General features: G+C 44.2%; 1 long non-coding RNA gene across 11 annotated transcripts; it reads left to right on the top strand.

Annotated features, from left to right (window-relative positions):
- The first annotated feature begins 2,088 nt into the window (after positions 1–2,088).
- On the top strand, positions 2,089–6,485 carry LOC125550854 (uncharacterized). 11 transcript variants are annotated; one of them, XR_015600427.1, is made up of 9 exons: positions 2,089–2,554; positions 2,658–2,747; positions 2,831–2,944; positions 3,361–3,658; positions 3,737–3,849; positions 4,463–4,576; positions 4,654–4,726; positions 4,813–5,895; positions 6,093–6,485. It is a non-coding gene; the product is annotated as an uncharacterized LOC125550854 (long non-coding RNA). The 11 variants fall into 11 exon arrangements; XR_007301960.2 differs by having other exon boundaries at positions 4,460–4,576; XR_015600425.1 differs by having other exon boundaries at positions 2,090–2,554; positions 3,361–3,599; positions 3,789–3,849.
- Positions 6,486–7,270: the final 785 nt, after the last annotated feature.

The raw sequence follows: 7,270 nt of genomic DNA, 5'->3' as shown, positions 1-7,270 counted from the left end.
GATCAAGACTATTTAAGCTTATGGGTAGGATATGTAATGAGGTGGAGCTGCAGCAAGCACTAATCATATATGGTGGCTAACATACGCAAATAAGAGCGAGAAGAGAAGCAAAGCAAAGGTCGAGAAGCTATAAATGATCAAGAAGTGATGCTGAAACTACTTATGTTCAAGCATAACACAAGACCATGTTCACTTCGCAGACTCCGCCGGAAAGAGACCATCACGGCTACACACGCGGTTGATGCATTTTAATTAAGTCAAGTGTCAAGTTCTCTACAACCGGATATTAACAAATTCCCATCTGCCACATAACCGCGGGCACGGCTCTCAAAAGTTTATACCCTGCAGGGGTGTCCCAACTTAGCCCATCACAAGCTCTCACAGTCAACGAAGGATATTCCTTCTCCCAGGAAGACCCGATCAGACTCGGAATCCCGGTTACAAGACATTTTGACAATGGTAAAACAAGACTAGCAAAGCCGCCCGATGTGTCAACAATCCCGATAGGAGTCGCACGTATCATGTTCCCAAGACACACCGGATAGGTCAAGCTATAAGTAAAACAAGCCCTCAAGTTGCCCCAAGGTGGCCTTGCAGGTTGCCCGGTTCGGACCAACACTTAAAGAAGCACTGGCCCGGGGGGGGGGGGTTAAAATAAAGATGACCCTCGGGCTCCGGAAACCCAAGGGAAAAAGGCTTAGGTTGTTAGAAAAATGTAAAACCAAGGTTGGGCCTTGCTGGAGGAGTTTTATTCAAAGCGAACTGTCAAGGGGTTCCCATAACACCCAACCACGTAAGGAACACAAAATCAAGGAACATAACACCGGTATGACGGAAACTAGGGCGGCAAGAGTGGAACAAAACACCAGGCATAAGGCCGAGCCTTCCGCCCTTTACCAAGTATATAGATGCATTAATTAAATAAGAGATATTGTGATATCCCAAACATATCCATGTTTCAACAAGGAACAAACTTAATCTTCACCTGCAACTAGCAACACTATAAGAGGGGCTGAGCAAAAGTGGTAACATAACCAAACAACGGTTTGCTAGAAAAGGTGGGTGAGAGGCCTGCCATGGCAATATGGGAGGCATGATATAGCAAGTGGTAAGTAGAGTGGCATAGCAAAAGAGCGAAAAACTAGCAAACAAAGATATAAGTGAATTCGAGGGTATGGTCATCTTGCCTGAGATCCCGCAAGGAAGAAGAACGAGTCCATGAAGAAGACAAGCAGACGTAGTCAAGCGGATCCTCACAACTCCGGAACGAAACCGAAGCTAATGAGAGAAGCAACCCGGAAAGAAGTAAGCAATATAGTAAACAACCATCACATAAACATGGCATGATGCACAACCAAGTATGATGCATGTCCGGTTTAATGAGGCATGGCATGGCAAAGTGCACAAGCAATACTACAAGTTAAGTGGTGCTCGATATGCAACGAGTTGCATATTGACGAAACGCCACATGACTTAATTAGTTCTCTCTCGTTTATGTACCCAACAATATTAAATGTTGTTAAACATGGCAAGAGGTGAAACATATGGAAAGCTACCTATCTAGGCAAGTTTAAATGGGGCCGGAACAACAAGCAACAAGTCCGGAAAAATCCTCATGTGCAAATTATGAGTTTGGTACTGTTCTGCCCTAAACATAATTTTAGAGTTGGTAAACATGAAGAAGAGTGCACCATGTTAAACTAGGCATTTTTCTACTTCATTTATATATAAAGTTTGTTAAGTTTGGAGCTACAGTTATTTAGTTATGAATTAAAGCATTTTAGCATGGCAATAAGTAAATTGTATGCAAACCTCATTTTAAACATTTTTAACATGCATGAAAGTGACATGGACAAGTTAAAGAACGCTACGCTACCCGCCGTTCCAGAGGCATCGTGCGCGCACGCCTTCGTGGACCGAACGATTCTTTTACCACAGTGCTTTTTCGTCTGCTGACAGTCGGTACACCGTTAATCCCTTCTCTACCTGAGCTTTTCGTTTGATGTTGTATGACGGGTGGGGCTGGTTTGGTCGTGGGGCCAAGAAACGAGGTGGTTTTTCGATGCATTTGGGTGAGCGTGTTCCTACCGAGGCAGGGATTAACCTAGACGCGATTCACCCATCTCCTCCCAATTCCCAGCAGCCGCCGCCGCCACCGCCACCACATCCTCTCTCCTCCCCTGACGTCTCCTCTTTCCCCTCCTCTCCTCGCAACGGCCTCCTCCTTCCTGCACCGCCTCTTCCTCTCTTCCTTGCTGATGGCGCCTCCCGCCGGTGGATGCCTCCTGTCTTGCCCTTTTCGTGGGGAGGTGGAGATGGGAAGATGGCGTTGGAGGAGGAAAACAAGATCCAGGCAGTGGAAAGATGGCGTTGGAGGAGGGAGCACGGGTGGCCGCCGCAGCTGAAGCACGGGTGGCCTGGTTGTGGCGGAGCATGGCGGGAGTCCGGGCGGCGTCGTGGTGGTGGTCAAGAGGAGAAGCACGGGTGGCCGCCGCAGCTGAGCTTCTATGTAACATAGTTCCGATGAATCCTCTGCCGCATCTGGCCTCTACAGGTACCCACACCTCTTCACCCCCCCTCTTGATTTGCCTTCTCCCCTCTCCTTTTCACTTATTTTTTCAATTTAACAACAGAATATCTCATCCCTGTTTGTGTAGATTCGTTTTCGTATCTACCTATAAGGCGTTCGATGAAAATCCAAGCTGCTGCAGTGGCAGATTACGCCGTCCGCTTGCATGCTGAGCCATGTTGATTGCTTCTCTTTTGGTCCCTTGTCATTTGATTGCTCTACGATTCGTTGTTGTAAAAGAATTGCATTCTTTTTTTGTAGGTTGGGCTCTCCTGTTCTTTTTTGTTGGCTTGACGTACGCACTGGCAACCTCCTGCGTGAAGGATTCAGCATGCCTCTATTTGAGAGAAAAGATATGAAGAAGCGGATTTTCAGGTATGATCTATGGTTTGGAGCAATGCCACTTTGATTTGGTTCACATTTTCTTTATAGGTTGATGTTGTCAGTTGAGTATATGAGGTTGCCGCTACTCCATGTTAAGTACCAGCCAGAACTGCCATTATATATTTATTAAGCTAGGAGGCTGCACCGGTCATGAATTTAAATAGGCTTGCTACCACTTTATTTTGGTCAACATTTTTGGCCCTGAACATGTTATGTTTTGATTTATGAGGTAAAAGCATACTACTGCTTGCATAAAACAGCAACCTGTTGAAAGTATTGTTGGGTCACTTTTAGGCTTCTAGCTATTTTGATTTTATCATATACAACACTTTCAGATCAGTAAATACAATGACATCCCTTTTACATTAAATAATCGTTATTGTTCTCATACCATTTGATATTTGCAGAGTATCTCAGGCACACAAGCTAAAGGTTCACCAAGTTCAGGGAAAGAAAAGTTTCCCTAGACACGTGGCGGCGGCGGTCAAGACAAGAGCGGCGCTGTGAGCGACGGCCCTCGATCGTCTTCCTTGTGGAATCAGGTACGCATCGTCCATCGTGGCCCATCGTGGGTGTTGCCAGGCGACCGGAGGCGGCTACAGCAGGCCAGTGCCCGTGATCAAGACAGACACCGGGAAGGCTGTCGGTATGTAGTATGATCCTCATCTCCTCCAACTTACGTTTTGGTAGCACGTCTCCATCGTTGTAAGGACAAATTTCTAGCTTTCACAGTCCTACTCTACTATACCGTGCTTCGTGCTTGACCATTCCTCTTCCATTCAGGTCTACAGTTGTGCACTCGATTCAAATGATTATTCTCCGTTCTTTGCCTCAGAACTACATATGAGAGGTACAAAGGGTTGGCCAAGATACTCAATGAAGCTATTCGATTTAAGGTATACTTCTATCGCTTCCTTCTATCCTTTTTGTTCATCTTCTCATGTGTATTGTTAGCTTTTTCTCAAGCTTTTTTAAATCTAAAACCTCAAATTTAAGTATATTTTGCTGATTAGTGAGTAAATCAACCGGCAATAGTTGGTATATATTTGTTGTAGGTTTGATGTCACCTATTCATTCTTTTTTTTTGAGATGCTCTGTTTTTACAATGCAGAATTTGTTTCTTCATAACTATATTACCGCTTACATTGCTGGCAATGGAAACTAAAGAAATCCTTGAGGCTACTTGTGAAGCTCTATTGTTGATGCCAGATTTGTACATTTGATTAGTGTTATATCGATGTATAAATGCAGATTTCGTTGAAGCTATATTTTATAACTATATTACAAAAGTGTCTCTATAGATTTGAACCACAAAATAGTTATAGATGCTCATATGATTTTCAGTGTCGTGTATGGGTGTTTTTTGTGCAGTTTTGTTGATCTGCTTACATTTTCAGCATTTATAGTATTGCTATATCTCAATAAAATAGTGAATACATATAAATATATGCAAGGTATAATCGGTTAATTTTGGTACTAATCCATTGATCCTTTGTTACATTCCAGTAGTAAGGGTACCGGCGCCCAAATAAATTCAGGAGCACTGCAAAATTCAAGTTGATGGCTGGTGTGCCTTGTTGTTTTACAGCATGATAGTTGTTGAAAGTATGTTCTAGAATGCAGGTGATGGGCTGCTGATTTATGTTGTCCACTTCTCTTGATTTTTACTGACTTGTGTTGATTTCTATTGTATGCAATAGTGCCATCGATAGGTTCTGCTGGTTTCTACCTCCATGCTGCTTAAACCAATTACCTCCTCAATTCTACGCCATGGTAGGTAAATTTTCATCTTATTAGTCCTTGCTATTTGATTTACTCAGCACCATTAAGGATGATAGTAACTGTGATCTTATTTGCAGGGCAGATGATTGTGTGCAAGGAAGGAAAGATGCAAACGATTTGGGTTCCCAGTTTGTACAGCCCCTGAGGATTGGAAGGTCGTGATGTTGTCTACTTGTCTCTTTCATTCCGTTACAACCTGCTGTTCTTGCTCAGTTGTGTCCATCAAGGATATGTTCTTTGAATTTAGATGATGCACGGATAAATAACTCTTATGTGACAATGCAAATGAAGGGTGCAGTGGCTCAGCCCTTTAGATTGTTGGCGAGAATATTGGAGTATAAATAAATACAAGTTGTTAACAACAACATAAATTTTTGGCTCTCTATATCCTCATGAACGAGGGTTTGTATAATTTTGGGCATTCCTTTGCCTGTAGCAATAGCTATTGTATTTAGTGGCAATCGTTATAAAATGGGAGCATAAATAAATAACAATGGAATTTTATTAGCTCTCTATGTCCTTACGAATGAGGGATTGCATGAATTTGCGATTTCTTTTTCCTGTAGCGAATAGCTGTTGTATTTAGACACAATCGATATAAAAAGAACATTCAATTTTATTCATTGCACTCAACCCCTTCTGCAATCTTTAGAAGCAAAAATGCAGCCTGTAGCTAAACGGGGGAAATTGGATAAAGAGGCAGGGCCGCAGGAGCAGAACGGTCCAGCCGATGAAACCAATGTGGACGAAGATTAACTTCTCTGATCTTGTGGTAGGCTGAACCCGAATCAAATTAATGGGTGGACTTTCTTGCTATCCTTTGTCCTGAAACTATAACATAATCACTTAAGCTGACATTTTGGTAGTTGTCTGAACCATGAATCCATGATGCTAAGCTGAATAATTCCTGGAGCATCTGTCGCGCGTGGTGCTTCTACGTTGCACCATTGTCTGGTGTTTGCGCTTCTACAATTTTTTTTACCATACACATCTGCTCCAGTAATGAATATGAGCCTCTTGTACTAAGATTTTTTTTCCACCATACTCATATATTTCTACCTGGATTGTGTGCAAAAACTCAATTTCTATCAAGAAAATCATTGACATTTGGAGAGCTAAAAATAGTTCAGGCCCTCGAGGTGCATTCCCTGGGATTGTTGGTAAGTACCTTTCTGTGTTTTAACATTTTGCTGCATTTCAACTGTATATGATAATTTAACCTAATCGTTTCATGATGTTCTGATGTTTCACGATATTGTGCAAATCAATGATATTTTCCACTACCTTTGCATATATTATTACGAGCAACTTTGTAGCCTATTAGATGCGCTAAATGGTTTAATGTTTAATACTGCAGTTGTGCAGGTGTAGCAGCCAGTGGTTCTTTGCATCATTCTTCAAAAAGAATGTGTGTGGCACGAACCGTGTAAATAATAATTGTAGAATGAAGACACCACTACTTAAACGATGAAACCATGTTTAATACTGATGGGACATGAACCTAATACCACTGCCTTCATGTCTTGATATTTCTTGCTGGTAGAAGATACAAGACTCAGCCAAAGGTTAATAGGCGAGCTATATCAATGATGCATATCTGCTACTATAACATGCTTTATAAAGCCAATGTAAGCTATCATCAAGTGATCTTATAACTTTCTTTCCTTTGAGCTATAATGCCGCCATGTAAAAAAATATGTAACGCTATGTGTACCTAAGTATCTATTAAATTGGTTCCAAATTACTCTCACTTTCACGGTTTGCTCTCGCTTTTTGCGCCATGGGTGCAACGGGTCATCTAGCATTATGAAACTAGATGAAATTCTAGTCATTTTCATATATAAATCATTTTAATCCGATGCACCATTTGTGAATTATTAAATGCATGATCTAGGGGGACTTTTCTGCAAAATTGCAGTGCACTGGTTATTAGACAAATTCGCAGTAGGGGAAAAAACCACATCAGGCCGAATCTAACAATGCCCACTGGGCGCCTGGCTGCTCACCTAGCTGGGCCAGGCCCAGTTCGGTGGGAGGAGGCCGGGCAGGCAGGCTGGGTCTTGCGTTCTGGCACGGATGGCCGAGTGAGGCTGGGTCAACGGGCGCCGGAGCTCTCTGCTCGAACCAGGAGCACGGCAACGTAGCAACGGCATCCAGCGAGGCATGTGAAGTCCAGGAATGGCGAGGCATCAGGGAATGGATCCGGTCCATCCGGATCCGGCAGCAGACGGCGCGGGCGAGGGGATCGATGGCAAGCTCGACGGCGGCAGCGTGGTTTCCATGACCATGGCGGCTCCGCGGGGGGGGGGGGGGGGGGGAGGGAGGGAGGGAGGGGGAGAGGGAGGGGGAGAGGAAGAGGAAGGGGCGCAGCGGCGCGCAGCTCACTGGCGGTGGGGAACCAGCGTGGCAGCGGCGATGCTCGGCGCGAGAGGCGCTGCTCGGGAGCCACGCGACGCGAGCATGGAGGTGACAGAATAGGCGGCGGTGCAGGACGGGCGCCTCAGGCCCGATTGCGGCCTGGGGCGGGCTCCAGAT

The sequence above is a fragment of the Triticum urartu genome, chromosome 4A (assembly GCF_056163025.1).
Source record: "Triticum urartu cultivar PI428250 chromosome 4A, HENAU_Tu73, whole genome shotgun sequence".
Classification (NCBI taxonomy): Eukaryota; Viridiplantae; Streptophyta; class Magnoliopsida; order Poales; family Poaceae; genus Triticum; species Triticum urartu.
The sequence above is the reverse complement of the archived record's forward strand: the minus strand, read 5'-3'. Positions and strand labels throughout refer to the sequence as shown.